This window comes from Salvelinus sp. IW2-2015, linkage group LG23 (genome assembly GCF_002910315.2).
Source record: "Salvelinus sp. IW2-2015 linkage group LG23, ASM291031v2, whole genome shotgun sequence".
NCBI classification, from domain to species: Eukaryota; Metazoa; Chordata; class Actinopteri; order Salmoniformes; family Salmonidae; genus Salvelinus; species Salvelinus sp. IW2-2015.
Genome location: NC_036863.1, coordinates 40,890,142 through 40,906,135, shown reverse-complemented (window position 1 = coordinate 40,906,135; position 15,994 = coordinate 40,890,142). Strand labels below are relative to the sequence as shown.

The window sequence follows — 15,994 nt, the reverse complement described above, 5'->3', positions numbered from 1 at the left end:
GAGCTCCGTTACTGGAGTAGAGTACAATGTATATTCTGTCATCTAAATAATACTTGAAACTAAGACGGCTCCATTCGCGGGACATAGGTAGAAGAGTAGAAACACAGAACGGAACATGCTACAATATACACTAGCAGTCAAAGGTTTTTTCAAGGGTTTCTCTTTACTTTGACTATTTTCTACATTGTAGAATAATATTGAAGACATCAAAACTATGAAATAACACATATGGAATCATGAGGTAACCCAAAAAAAATAAGAAGTGTTAAACAAATAAAATAAAATAATATTTAACATTTTGGATTGTTCAAAATAGCCACCCTTTGCCTTCATGACAGCTTTGCACACTCTTGGCATTCTCTCAACCAGCTTCACGAGGAATGCTTTTCCAACAGTCTTGAAAGAGTTCCCACATATGCTGAGCACTTGTTGGCTGCTTTTCCTTTACTCTGGGGTCCAACTCATCCCAAACCATCTCAATTGGGTTGAGGTCGGGTGATTGTGGAGGCCAGGTYATCTGATGCAGCACTCCATCACTCTCATTCTTGGTCAAATAGCCCTTACACAGCCTGGAGGTCTGTTTTGGGTCATTGTCCTGTTGAAAAACAAATGATAGTGGGACTAAGCGCAAACCAGATGGGATGGCGTATCGCTGCAGAATGCTGTGGWAGCCATGCTGGTTAAGTGTGCAATGAATTATAAATAAATCACAGRCAATGTCACCAGCAAAGCACCCCCACACAGTCACACCTCCTCCTCCATGCTTCACTGTGGGAACCACAGATGCAGAGATCATATGTTCACATACTCTGTGTATCACAAAAACAGTGGTTGGAACCAAAAATCTCAAATTTGGACTCACAGATTTCCACCGGTCTAATGTCCATTGTGTTTCTTGGCCCAAGCAAGTCTCTTCTTATTATTGGTATCCTTTAGTAGTGGTTTCTTTKCAGCAATTCGACCATGATGGCCTGATTCTAGCAGTCTCCTCTGAACAGTTGATGTTGAGATGTGTCTGAACTMTGTGAAGCATWTATTTGGGCTGTAATCTGAGGTGCAGTTAACTCTAATGAACTTGTCCTCTGCAGCAGAGGTAAGTCTGGGACTTCCTTTCCTAGGGCGGTCCTCATGAGAGCCAGTTTCATAATAGTTTTTGCAACTGCACTTGAAGAAACGTTCAAAGTTCYTGACATTTTCCAGAATGACTGACCTTCATGTCTTAAAGTAATGGACTGTTGTTTCGCTTTGCTTATTTGAGCTGTTCTTGCCATAATATGGACTTGGTCTTCTACCAAATATGGCTATCTTCTGTATACCACCCCTAACYTGACGCAACACAACTCATTGTCTCAAACACATTAGGAAGGAAAGAAATTCCACAAATGTACTTTTAACAAAGCACACCTGTTTGAATTGAAATGCATTCCAGGTGACTACCTCATGAACCTGGTTGAGAGAATGCCAAGAGCGTGTAAAGCCGTCATCAAGGAGAAGGGTGGCTACTTTGAAGAATCTCAAATATMAAATACATTTGGATTTGTTTAACCCTTTTTTGGTTACTGCATGATTCTATACGTGTTATTTACATTTAACATTTACATTTAAGTCATTTAGCAGACGCTCTTATCCAGAGCGACTTACAAATTGGAAAGTTCATACATATTCATCCTGGTCCCCCTGTGGGGAATGAACCCACAACCCTGGCGTTGCAAGCGCCATGCTCTACCAACTGAGCCACACGGGACCGTTATTTCATAGTTTTGATGTCTTCACTATTATTCTACAATGTAGAAAATAGTAAAAAAATAAAATTCAAATAAAAACTTGAATGAGTAGGTGTCCAAACTTTTGACTGGTACTGTATACTTGTACTGTATGCAATGAAGGCAGTGCATAAAGACAGGTGCAGGAACTTTCCACTCCAGATGGCGTGGTCAACCAGTTGCTCTTTTGTGAGTGATTTTATACACAATACAAGACATAAACACTGACTTCTCATTCAATCACTCATCCTCCACATAAAACGGTCACATCTTTCCTTCCAAGAATTGCATTGTGTCTCTCAGTAGTGTTGACACGGACTCAAGACGCTCTATGTGCAAAGATAAATATTTCCCCCTGAAGAGCGTAGGAGTCCCTGTTTATCCCTTGATTCAGATCTTTGGAATGAAATGGCCTAAATGTCATGCCGACTAATCCTCCACTGTTATGTAAATAGTGCTAAGAGGTTTTGGGATGAGGCCTGAGGAGTGGCAGGACTGGGCAAGGAGAAGAGGGAGAAGAGGGAGGACTCCTCTGTCAAACGTTGGGATGTAGCCTCTGTACACGGGCTAGACTTCAACCCGCACCTTGCTGGGGTGTGACAACATGTTTGTGTTTGCCATATTGGAGATTGATTGACAAATGCATACTCGTGAATGTGTAGCCTACTTCCGTACATACAGTATTGTTATGATATGGGGGGAAAGGTTAGTGTTGAGACATAGACAAACATAATGTCTAGGTTACACGTCCACACTCCATTCCCCCAGGGGGCAGCAGCAACCTTGTCTGGGTGCTGAGCCTGGTTGATAAGCACATCAGGTGATCGTCAGTCAGCGTCTCAGCTGGCACGTCGTGAGGCTGCTGGTTTTGTTTAGGTTTGTTTTTGAGTTTTTAGTTGAGGCATGCCTTTTGTCATTTTTCCTTTTTGTACATATTTMTGTTTCATCCCCATCTGAACCAATAAGAATCCACTTGGACTGGCCGACCAAGAGGTTTAAGCTCGGTAAGCCCTTAACTSGGTAAGTTGCTGTCTCCTGGGCATATGTGCATCCAACCCCTAGACAAAGCGAGTGCAACAATATCCGTAGGCTAGTAACGGGTTTCGTAAAACAGTACATTGGTATACTTGCAATACTAACTCAATTCACTTATCAAAATACCTACCCAAATTCAATTCCTGCGTGCAGTAATTTGATACGTAGTAAATTCAGTTGGTGCTGTGGTGGCCATGGTGAAAACAATATTACACAACACACACACGCACCAGACACACATGCATGCGCGAACGAACGCACACACACAAAACAATGCTGCGTCACCTTTCGTCACGGTGTTGTCCACACATTCATTCCAGCTATTGATTTCAATTATCACTATTGGCATACATAGGTAGAGGATGAGAACGGGGCAGAGAGAAAGACATTGCTGCTAACCTGACCTGTGATCAGCATGTGATGAACAAGGGCGTTGCACATCTGTGGTCAACTAAACATCCATTTGAACTTAGCCCTGAATACGCTGCACATGTTCTGTTGGATAGCACATGTAACCTATTCTAAAGCAAAATACACATATTTGCAAGAACTCTTTTCAATAAATGGGGGGGGGGGAATCCGCCAACTCAACAGGAATGCTTTTTCTCCGAAAGTGCACAAAGCTTTGCAAATACGTTCTCTGAAAGTGCACAAAGCATTGCAGAAACCTGTTGCAGCGAATCATACAATAACAGATTGTGCGAAGGACAAATTATACCTGTAGCCAGATTCCCCCCCCCCTCAACTCTCCAGTTAACTCACTCACTATCCATTGCATGACATGGCAGGGAATCGGAAGACAACATCCAAGAACAAAAGCACTGTACACTTTGCTAATAATAGTGTTCTCACAGCTCCCTCAATTCATACATGGAGAGGCGCCCGTTGGCCCRGGTCCAGCTGTAGCAGAGCGTGTATAGTGCTGTCTGTCAGAGGAGCGGAGGTGCTCCCACCGTGCCAGGAAGGAGAGAGTTTACAGTACCCAGGCTCTACTACTTGTTTATCTGTGAGGGGAACTAATGACGTGGGTTAACCACTGCATATTAAACTTAATTGTCGCAAGTGGGCGAAAGCACTTGTCTCTTTAAAGACAGCTTCGTTTTAAAATCACTCTCTCACACGCTCCCTCGTCTGTTTTATCAAATGATCCTCTTATTTCCTTGTTGACTTAAGAGGCCCAGTGCAGTCAAAAGCTTAATTTGTCCTGTGTTTTATATACATTTCCACACTATGAGTTTGGAATAATACTGTGAGATTGTGAAAATGATGTTGATGCCCGTTTAGTGTAAGAGCTGTWGGAAAAGGCTGCCAGAAATTTCAGCCTGTTTGGCTACGTGGGTTTAAGTTAAAAAAGACCAATAACAAAGAGTTTGCCCTCCTTTCTGATCGTTTTCAGGTTACACATCCCTCCAATTAGGCGCCTCTCTCAGACAGTCGTAGCAAAATTGAGAAATTGCATTTAGCTAAGAAGCCTTTTATTATTTGACCATTTTCATTGAAAACAAATCACAGTAAGGTACTTCAACTGTTATCCAGAAATTAATTGATATTGACATAAAAATKGCTAAATTAGACCTTAGACTCTTCTGAGAGAGGATCTGAAATGTGTAATCGTGATTTACGAGAAAAMATTTATTCGGACAAATAGCTAGCTGTTTTGTATAGTTACACAAACTGTGCTGTTCAGGGAAGTGACTATAATGAATCAGACAATGTGTGCATTTTGCACCATACTGTGTTTGTGGAATAAATTCAGCATCTGACTGAGTTAGTGTAGAACACCAAATATGTCCTTGCCTACCTGTGATGATCAATGTAGACAGTTGAGTAATACTTCCACACTGTTAACGTCATCCTGTCATCCAGGAGCACTCCATTCTTCATTACAAACCCTTCTATAGACGACTAAGTACCAATGGGATTTTTTATTCGTCGCAATGTTGGGTTATTGGATTGTAGGTGATTTAAGTGCCTTTGATAATCAGTGAAGGAAGAGAGCTCATTTCGCAAAAGATGGGAAAAAAAGTATTCCTTTTCAGGTCTTGACATAGAATTTCAAGTAGATTTAAGTCAAAACTGTAACTTGGCCACTCAGGAATATTCAATGTCTTCTTTGTAAGCAACTCCAGTTGAGATTTGGCCTTGTGTTTTAGGTTATTGTCCTGCTGAAATGCATCTCCCAGTGKCTGGTGGAAAGCAGACTGAACCAGGTTTATTTTGCCTGTGCTTAGCTCTATTCCGTTTATTTTTATCCTACAAATKTCCCTAGTCCTTGCCGATAACAAGCATAACCATAACTTGAAAATATGAAGAGTGGTGCTAAGTGATGTGTTGTGTTGGATTTGCCTCAAACATAACGCTTTATATTCAGGGCATGAAGTTAATTTCTTTGCCATTTTTTATTTGCAGTTTTACTTTAGTGCTTTGTTGCAAACAGGATAAATGYTTTTGGAATACTTTTTATTCTGAGATGGTGTCCTTTTCACTTTGTCATTTAAATTAGTATTGTGGAGTAACTACAATGTTGTTGATCCATCCTCAGAGTTTAATAGCTGTGATAGGAGAAAACTAAAGTGTTTTAAAGCCACCATTGGCCCCATGGTGAAATCCCTAAGCRGTTTCCTTCCTGTACGGCAACTGAGTTATGCATCTTTGTAGTGACTGGGTGGATTGATACACCATTCATGCTCAAAGGGATATTCAATGTCGGTTATTTTTTGTTTACCCATCCACCAATAGGTGCCCTTCTTTGTGAAGCATTGGAAAACCTCSCAGGTCTTTGTGGTTGAAAATGTGTTTGAAATTGACTACTCGATTGAGGGACCTTACAGATAATTGTATGTGTGGGGTACAGAGATGAGGTAGTCCTTCAAAAATCAYATTAAACACTATCATTGCGCACAGAGTGAGTCCATGCAACTTATTATGTGACTTGTTAAGCACATTTTTACTCCTGAACGTATTTAGGCTTGCCATAACAAAGGGGTTGAATACTTATTGATTCAAGACATTTCAGCTTTTCATTTGTTATTAATAAAAAAACATAATTCCACTTTAACATTATAGGGTATTGTGTGTAGGCCAGTGACCCCCCCCCAAAAAAATCTAAAATTGTATATATTTTAAATTCAGGATGTAACACAACAAAATGTGGAAAAAGTCAAGGGGTGTGAATACTTTCTGAAGGCACTGTATTGTTTATACAGCATATCAACATGTCTGACAATATCATCATTTTGTGGATTTTCAATCCATTGATCTTGCAATTCAGCTATTCAATACAACCATTCAGTAGCTTCAGGGAAAAGGAACCGGAATCAATACTAAATCTGGGTGTTATTTTTGAAAAATGTTCAAGGTGCCTTTAGGTCTCTGAAACGTCTTTAGGTCTCTGAAATAGCTCAGTAACAGTATGGTGAGGCTGAGGCCAGGTCTGTTCCTGTTCTGACCGCTACAGACAACCTGCCACTCCTGACTGGTGCAGGGTTGAATAWTGTACCAACCCACTATCCATACAACCAGAATTCTGACACGTTTTCCTGAGCTTGGCGACTGTACTGTGAATACCTGCTGAGGCAGCATGGTATTCACAGCCGACTGTCTGAGAGGGAATGTTGAGCTAAGACAGCTCAGTGTACAGAGAAAACCAACTGCTTCTCATGCATCTAAATAAAGTAGCATTCTCTTCAATGCCAACTGATGATCAAGACAGGGAGAAAGTGGACAACACTATTTTCCTACAAAACACAAAGGAAATGGGAGAAAAAAAAAGATTCTCGTTACCTAAGGAAGTTTGGATTGTAAGATCTCTCCACTCTCTCTCTTTGCCTCTTGCGTGCTGTCGTCTTTATAGCAGAAGACACTGACAGTGCTTTTATGTGCATTTATCCCCAGGAGACAGTCCAGGAATGGGGCTGCTATAAATGGGTGACAGATGAGACGCTTCATCCTGATCACAGCGTCTAGTGCAGGGGTATTCAACTCTTACCCTACGAGGTCCGGAGCCTGCTGTTTTCTGTTTCTACCTGATCATTAATTGCACGCACCTGATGTCCCAGGTCTAAATCAGTCCCTGATTAGAGGGGAACAATAAACACATGCAGTGGAACTGGCTTCCAGGTCCAGAGTTGAGTTTGAGGGGTCTAGGAGATAGAAATAGGGAGCGTTCCCTCTCTGTACAGCATGCCCATATTGTTGGGTCAGTATCTCCTGGCTCACAGAACCGTGGCTGGGTCAGAATGGTGTCCACTGGCCTTGGAGCCCGTAGAGCCTGTGGCAGTTAACCAATCAGGGAGCAACTGCATTCTCATGTGCCTGGTTTCTCATGTTTTGTAGCCATGTGGCTGAGTAAGTCAACCCCATGACCACGTTAGTTCTCCCTTCAGCAGAGGAACATCCTGGTCCTGATCCTCCAACTCCAAGTGAAGGTCAGTTCCCCTGTCGAAGMCTGGGTTCGATGATGTGCTCTCATTCCCGTAGGGTTAGGTCAGTTTACCTGGTCTATTAACCTCAGGTTTCTTCTTCCCCAGTCTTGTGCCGACTGGATTTTCCACGGTGTTAGCTCGAGCCTAGTGGTTTGGCCAACAGGCTTCACCCCGGAGTTTGATTAATCCTTCATGGCCAGAGAACTGAAAATAAAAAGACTGGGGGTGCAAGAGGGGCCATCTGGAAACCTTCATAAACATGTCTGTCTTTCCACGCTCTCTATAGGCTTCTAAAGAAAGGCCGTAAAAATGAAAGGCCCTGTTCCGCTGTGTTTTTTCTCCTCTTCTTCTTCTCTCTTCCGGAGGCTAGCCCTGTTCGGCACCTCTCAACCCTCAACAATTGGGAGTGATTACAGTATATTCAGCACATCAACAGAGTTGTCATCACTGGGGCCACACAGAGTCAGTGGAGGAATCTGAATTTTACCAACCCAGAAATTGTCTTGTGTAAAAAAAAAWAWWTCWAAAAGATACTGTTTGGAAATGATGCAAATACTGCTGCAAAGCAAGAATCAATACTAAGATGCAGACAATAACTGTAATTAAATATTCTCAGCAGCAGATTCCGTAAGGCTCTGGTCATTACTCTTCTCCGTGAATAGCATGAAGTAATCCAGTTCTGTTTCGGGGAAGAGAGCTATTAAAGATGGAATAAGCAGCTAAGGACAAACATGTTTCTACCTCTGAACACAGCATAGCGAGACAACCAAAAACACTGAGGAAAGACTCGAGATGTCTAGTTTAGGTGGGACCCAGGTCCGATTATATAAGTCACCACTAGYCATCGTAGCCTACATCTTAACTGGAATGAACAAAGTCCAGGTCGTGGGAAAGAACATGGTTGGTAAGAGAAAAGGTCCAAAAGTGCAAGCCCCAAGCGTCAACTGACAAATGTATCTCCAAAAACCCTGACATATTTTACGGCTAGTCAAGTCTATATACCAGCAGCAGAGTAGAAAGCCCTACATAAACCCCCTCCTCAGTCCTGGCTGGGAATTTCAGACATGTCTCTTGTTACAGCTGGGACTGGGATCTCTTATCACTTTGCTAGGGGTCAATTTATACTGCATGCATTCTTCCTGCATCGGTGTGGTTTCCATTATGTGTAACATCCCTGTTTTCTTTCCCCAGAGAGATTCGAGCAGTCTCTCCATTTCAGTCCTCAATGTGCATGGGTACATATAYTACGGGAAGATAAATGAATACATAATATGGTAGCTGCTGATAACAAAAACTAAAAAAAGTAGTTCACAACATTTCGGTAGCAATGGTTCTCTTACACCACAGGGCACCCCGGTTTCACATCTCAATGATAATATGACTGGTTGCCAGGTTGGTGCTCGTCTGACGCGTGTTGAGAGCGTGTGTGTGTATGAATCTGGGTACGGTCGAGAGGCAGGAGATGAGCTGCATCTTCTTTGTCTCAAGGCAGCGGTTCTAAAAAAGGTGTTTAAGGTTGACTCGGTTGGAATATCTGAGCTGCGAAGCTCAGCAGAACCATGTGCTCCAACAAACAGCGGCGCTGACAAATCAAAAAAAAAACTTCGCAAACACGGCGAACACAAAATAGTGCGCTAACCAACCACCGCCCCCCCCCCACCACCTCCCACACACACACAAACAAGGCCAGTATCTATCGTGTGGTTCTTCGTACATTTCACAAGTTGAACCAAGTTCAATGAGACTGCTCCACCATCAACAGCCTGAGGGGAACTCGATCATTGTCTAGGCAAAAGGCCAGAACAGAACATTATCTCTACCAAGAATTTGAGAGACACATAAACAGAACATTACTAATGATAATTCACTAAAAGCCTGTTTCAAGAGGAAAGTGACCATCATTATTTCAAGGGCCATCCAGCTGGATAGAGAGAGGCGGAGTGCTTGAAATGTACAAAATGGAGTCCGTTCTGAACTTTATCCTAATCTCCCCTCTCATCATGTTTTCATTTATATTCTTGCCTCTTATTGCCCTTTCTCAACAGCATAGCTGATATGCCTGGTCTTGCCTGCCACAGTCGTCTCTGCATTAAGGGGAAATCAAAGAGCGCCACAGCATGCGATTGCACAACAGCCAGTCATGTAAACAAGCAAAGTGAACATACTGAGGAGGAGGAGGGGCTGGGTGCTGGCACTGTCAGGCAGCAGGGCAGGTTGGGTGTGCAGCAGAATGGGTATAGTCAGGCCAGGTGTTGGCTGGAGCAAAGGGCCTGCAGCGGAGAGGGATGGTCCCCAGAGTGTCCTACTTTCAGGAGGACCCAGGGGCCCCGTTTGCGATCCCCCCCTGCCGTCCCTGCTCTGTTTGGTGTAGCTGTAGTGTATGACAGTGGATAACTCTCCTCTTCCTCACCCTCCTCAGATCCAGGCCACCGGGGGTTTTGGAGCATGTGAATGTGGAACCCTGAGCTGGCACCGGGTGCAGCAGCAGGAGACAGGCACCCAGGCCCAGGATGAGAAGGAGGAGGGTGGGAAGAAGCAAGAGGAGGACCCTTCCGGCCCCGGAGCCCAGCCGGGTGCCCAGCCGGGGATTACCACACAACGCAGGGAAACCCAACCTGGTGCCACCCTCAGCCCCCTCCTCACCAACAGACAGCAGCACAGGGATTGGATACACACAGAGATCCATCCCATTGCCTGKTCAATGCACTGTCCCTTCCCACAGCAGCTTGCCCTGGTAACAGTGGTAGAGCAGCAAGGCTTTGCAACCCTGAACCAGATTCAAAATACTCCCATCTCTTTGTTAGATCCACTGGAGTCCCCATGAGAAAGTATCCCCTTCGTGCTTCATGCGCAAGGAAGCATGTCCGCTCTGGATCACACCTCGCCCATGCCTCAGCCCTCCGTCCCTCCCAAATACGCGCACTGCCCACGCACTCTGGCGGCCATGAAATTGGACATCAGAGCACTGCTGCGTGGTAGCAGATGGTGCTGGTCCACTCCATGGCCAGAGGACAAACTAACAGTGGAGGGAGTCACTGAGCACAGAGAGGCCAAAGCAACCTGACCCAGCCCAGGAGCACCGTGACAACTCCAGCCCCAACCAGATCCCAGCAGACCAAACACCAGGGGCCTCAGTTATCAACTATGAGTACATTTCATAYTAAATTCTGGCGTACGTGGAGATTATAGGATTTGTAACATATACATTTTCATTGATAAAATCAGAGACATATTATATTTGTGCGGTCTTGAAAGAGCTTCAACCCCAGATGGAAAACACCCTCCATCACCTTTTATGGTAACAAAAACACCCTCCATCACCTATTATGGTAACAAAAACACCCATCATCACCTTTTATGGTAACAAAAACACCCTCCATCACCTTTTATGGTAACAAAAACACCCTCCATCACCTTTTATGGTAACAAAAACACCCTCCATCACCTATTATGGTAACAAAAAACACCCTCCATCACCTATTATGGTAACAAAAACACCCTCCATCACCTATTATGGTAACAAAAACACCCTCCATCACCTATTATGGCAACCATACATTTGTTGTGTGGTTTTAACTGAGCCATGATAGTTCCTAAAAGAAAGCGCAATGGCAAATTTGATCACATTTCTGTAGAGATGTGGGCAGAACGCTGCAGTGGCTTTTCCAAACTAAAAATGCTAGCCACCGAGCTAGTGCCAAACACTGGCCGAGCATTCTGCAAGGGTCATTGTTCTTTTGAACAGTTTAAAAGTAAATGCTACTGCCCACACTTTTTTTGAACTGATTGTCAATTATGTGTTCACTTCATACAATGACTGTTCTGTTACCCCTTTTTTCTCCCAATTTCGATCTTGTCTCATCGCTGCAACTGCCAACGGGCTCGGGAGAGGCGAAGGCGGAGTCATGCATCCTCCGAAACGATGACCCGCCTAGCCGCTCTCCTTAACACCCGCCAGCTTAAACCCGGGAGCCAGCCGCACCAATGTGTCGGAGGAAACACCGTTCAACCGTTCTAACTTCGGAGCATGCTTGCTATTGAATGAGCGATTGATAATGGTAAGCCACCTAGTCGAAGAGTAAACTTAACTATTTAGATGACATGCTGCTATGGCAAATCCATCGGTGTTATCATTAGGCCTGTTTGAACGTTTTTATTAGCCATTATTATAAGTCACTGTCCATTAAAACACCATCCCATTTCCCCAAACAAACAATAAGCCTATTTGCTTGCACACAGTTGACCACCTTCTAGAAGTTATGCACATGCATGGTTTGAAAATCGTGTGATGATACGCACACTTTCATCAAGTTCAAAATTGATAAAATACCAACCTTTGTGGGAAAACTGCCGCAGGCAAGGTTTAGTATATATTTTTTTCCGCACGCAACTTGATAAATGAGGCCCCAAGCCCTCCTAAACCCGGGCCCAGCCCCAGCCCTTCTAACCCGGGTCCAGACCAAGCACAGTCCTCCTAACCCGGGCTCCAGACCAAGCAACAGTCCTCCTAACTCCCAGGCTCCAGCCCCACCCTCCTAACCCGGGCTCCAGCCCCAGCCTCCCTAACCCGGCCCCAGCCCCAGCCCTCCTAACCCGGGCTCCAGCCCCAGTCCTCTAACCCGGGCTCCAGCCCCAGTCCTCTTAACCGGGCTCCAGCCCCAAGTCCTCCTAACCCGCGGCTCCCCAGCCCCAGCCCCGTCCCCTAACCCGGGCTCCAGCCCCAGCCAGTCCCCTAACCCGGGCTCCAGCCCTCCTAACCCGGGCTCCAGCCCTCCTAACCCGCGGCTCCAGCCCTCTAACCCGGGGGCCCCAAGTCCTCCTAAACCGGGGCTCCAAGCCCCAGTCCTCCTAACCCGGGCTCCAGCCCCAGTCCTCCTAACCCGGGCTCCAGACCCTCAGTCTCTCCTAAACCGGGCTCCAGCCCAGTCCTCCTAACCCGGGCTCCAGCCCCAGTCCTCCCTAACCCGGGCTCCAGCCCCCAGTCCTCCTAACCCGGCGCTCCAGGCTCCCCCAGTCCTCCTAACCTGGGCTCCAGCCCCAGCACTAACCTGGGTCCAGCCCAGCACTAACCTGGGCTCCAGTCACCTTAACCTGGGCTCCAGCCCCAGCTCTAGTCCTAAACCCCAGCTCCAGTCCCAGCTCTAGTCCTAACCCCAGCTCCAGGTCCTCCTAACCTGGGCTCCAGTCCCAGCACTATACCTGGGCTCCAGTCCACCTAACCTTGGCTCCAGTCCAGCACTAACCTGGGCTCCAGTCCACCTAACCTTGGCTCCAGCCCGGCTCTAGTCTCTAACCCAGTCACAGCTCTAGTCCTTAACCCCAGCTCCAGTCCTCCTAACCTGGGCTCAGTCCCAGCACTAACCTGGGCTCCAGTCACCTAACCTTGGCTCAGGCTCAGTCCCAGCCTAGTCTAACCCCAGCTCAGTCCAGCTCTAGTCCTAACCCCAGCCTCTAGTCCTAACCCCCAGCTCCAGTCCCAGCTCTCTAGTCCTAACCCCAGCATCTAGTCCTAAACCCAGCTCCAGTCCAGCTCTAGTCCTAACCCCAGCTCCAGTCCCAGCTCTAGTCTAACCCCCCAGCTCCAGCCCCCCAGCTCTAGTCCTTAACCCCAGCTCCAGTCCCAGCTCTAGTCCTAACCCCCAGGCCCAGCCCCTCCTAACCCCGGCCCCAGTCCTCCTAACCCGGCTTCCAGCCCCAGTCTCCTAACCCGGGCTCCAAGCCCCAGTCCTCCAACCCGGGCTCCAGCCCAGTCTCCTAACCGGGGCTCCAGCCCAGTCCTCCTAACCCGGGCTCCAGCCCCAGTCCTCCTAACCCGGGCTCCAGCCCCGCCCAGTTCTCCTAACCCGGGCTCCAGCCCAGTCCTCTAACCGGGCTCCCAGCCAGTCCTCCTACCTGGGCTCAGCCCCAGCACTAACCTGGGCTCCAGCCCAGCACTAACCTGGGCTCCAGTCCACCTAACCTGGGCTCCACAGCCCCAGCTCTAGTCCTAACCCCAGCTCCAGTCCCAGCTCTAGTCCTAACCCAGCTCCAGTCCTCCTAACCTGGGCTCCAGTCCCAGCATAACCTGGGCTCCAGTCCACCTAACCTTGGCTCCAGCCCCGGCTCTAGTCCTAACCCCAGTCCCAGCTCTAGTCCTAACCCCAGCTCCAGTCCTCCTAACCTGGGCTCCAGTCCAGCACTAACCTGGGCTCCAGTCCACCTAACCTTGGCTCCAGCCCCGGCTCTAGTCCCAGCTCTAGTCCTAACCCAGCTCCAGTCCAGCTCTAGTCCTAACCCCCAGCTCTAGTCCTAACCCACAGCTCCAGTCCCAACTCTAGTCCAACCCCAGCTCCAGTCCCAGCTCTACGTCCTAAACCCCAGCTCCAGCCCCAGGCTCTAGTCGCTAACCCAGCTCCAGTCCCAGCTCTTAGTCCTAACCATCAGTCCAGCTCTAGTCCTAACCCCAGTCCCAGCTCTAGTCCTAACCCCAGCTCCCAGTCCCAGCTCTTTAGTCTAACCCCAGCTGGCCAGTCCCCAAGCTCTAGTCCTAACCCCAGCTCCAGTCCCAGCTCTAGTCCTAACCCCAAGCTCCAGTCCCAGCTCTAGTCCTAACCCCAGCTCCAGTCCCAGCTCTAGTCCTAACCCCAGCTCCAGTCCCAGCTCTAGTCCTAACCCCAGCTCCAGTCCCAGCTCTAGTCCTAACCCCAGCTCACGTCCCAGCTCTTAGTCCTAACCCCAGCTCCAGTCCCAGGCTCTAGTCCTAACCCAGCGTCCAGTCCCCCTAACCTGGGCTCCAGTCCCAGCACTAACCTGGGCTCCAGTCCACCTAACCTTGGCTCAGCCCCGGCTCTAGTCCTAACCTCCGCTCCAGCACCAGCCCCAGTCACACTCAAGGGGCCACGGTCACACAGCCCTGCAACTCAACCCCATTGGTGTCCACTGACCAGCAGCATAACATAGTGTAGCTCCCATCAGTGCTTCCCTCTCTCTGCAGATATAGAAAACAAGCCCCGGGAAAGAATCATCCACTCCGCCCCAGCAGACTTAATGAAGTGATGAATCCTTTCACCAGCAACAAGAGACAGAGGCATGAGGAAACAAAGGTGGGGGTAGGGGGACAGCTGTGGCAGGCAAACTACAAAAAGGCAACAGTCCTGAGCGTTAGGCAGTGGAATGGTAAATATCTGTTCCTCGTGACCAGAGACACCTTTACCTACCATAGTGCAACACGCCTTGAACAGACACACTGGGCCTGATCAGAGTAGCAAGAGGTCACACAGGCCTCTCAATGGCCAACTCTCTGGGAATGTCACCACACACACACACACGGAAATCTATAAAACCACCAAACCAGTGGTCGAAACAACAAAGCAGTCAACTTTTTGTTAGGTTGTGTTTAAGTGAAGTGGATCCATTTGTGGTGATTGAGGGCCCCTGTCAGGGTGTTYTCCGGTGGACTGTAAATACAGAGGGCATGAATCTCCCTGAGTGAGGGCCTGCTCTACTYTGACATGGCYACCGCCGCTCGCCCACACCAATCAATGCCTATCGATTGGCTTACGGGTACTTCACATTCGGCCACGGTTGCAGCGAACATCCCAAAAAAGATTTGGAGCGTCATTTGAGCCCAGTCAATTTGGTCGTTTGTGATGTCACGGGGAGTGAGGTGTCTGTTTTTTACAACCCAGAAAAAGGAGGGAGAGAAAGGGGCGGTTTATCTCGTTTAAACATACTATGTTTCCTGTAGCCTATATTAGAAGGACATGTCAGGACCTTTAATAAAGGGAAAGAAAGAGAATGATAAAATACAAGAGAGACAGAAAAGGCTAAAAAGAAAAACAGGTTTTGTAAGAGCACAGGTGTAGGCTATATGTGTTAAAAATAGTACTAACTAGATGTTGCTAGAGCAGTCATGGCGAAACACGGACAGTTTACCCCGTTCACGAAAATGGTTTGCTCCTACAGACAGTGAGTCACGTGGCAGTGGCTTGCTATATAAAGCAGGCAGACCGGCATTGAGGCATTCAGTTACTATTCGGTTGAATGTAAGAATGGGCAAAACGAGTGACCTAAGCAACTTTGAGCATGGTATGATCGGTGCCAGGCGCACCGGTTCCAGTATCTCAGAAACGGACGGTCTCCTGGGCTTTTCATGTACAACAGTGTCTAGGGTTTACCGACAATGGTGGGGCAAACAGAAAACATCCAGTCAACGGCAGTCCTGTGGCTGAAAACAGCTTTCTGATGAGAGAGGTCAAAAGGAGAATGGCAAGAATCGTGCAAACTAACAGACGGGCCACAAACAAAGAGCGGCCCAGTACAACAGTTGTGCGCAAACAGCATCTCGGGAACGCACAACTCGTCGATCCTTGTCACGGACGCGCTACTGCAGCAGACGACCACACCAGGTTCCACTCCAATCAGCTAAAAACAAGAAGAAGACGCGCCAGTGGGCACGCCATCACCAACACTGGACAACTGAGGAGTGGAAAAACATTGCCTAGTCTAACGAATCTCAGTTGTCTTTGCGTCACGCTGATGGCAGAGTCAGGAYTTGATTGAGTCCATGGCCCCATCCTGCCTGGTGTCAAAGGTACGGTACAGGGGTGGTGGTGTAACGGTGTGGGGACTGTTTTCCTGTTAAGTCCCTTAATAACAATTGAGCAACGTTTGAACGCCACACCTTGTAGAATCTTGTAGAATCCATGCTGTTCTGGAAGCAAAGGTGGGTCCGATCCGGTACTCTATAGATGGGTGTACCTAATAAACTGAATCTATATGGTTTTGTACGAG

General features: G+C 47.3%; 1 protein-coding gene across 2 annotated transcripts in view; it reads right to left on the bottom strand.

The window, feature by feature from the left end:
• Positions 1–15,994, bottom strand: part of LOC111950969 (pro-neuregulin-2, membrane-bound isoform-like) — a 110,476-nt gene that overhangs the window by 17,552 nt on the left and 76,930 nt on the right. The gene's annotated exons all lie outside the window — the stretch shown is intronic.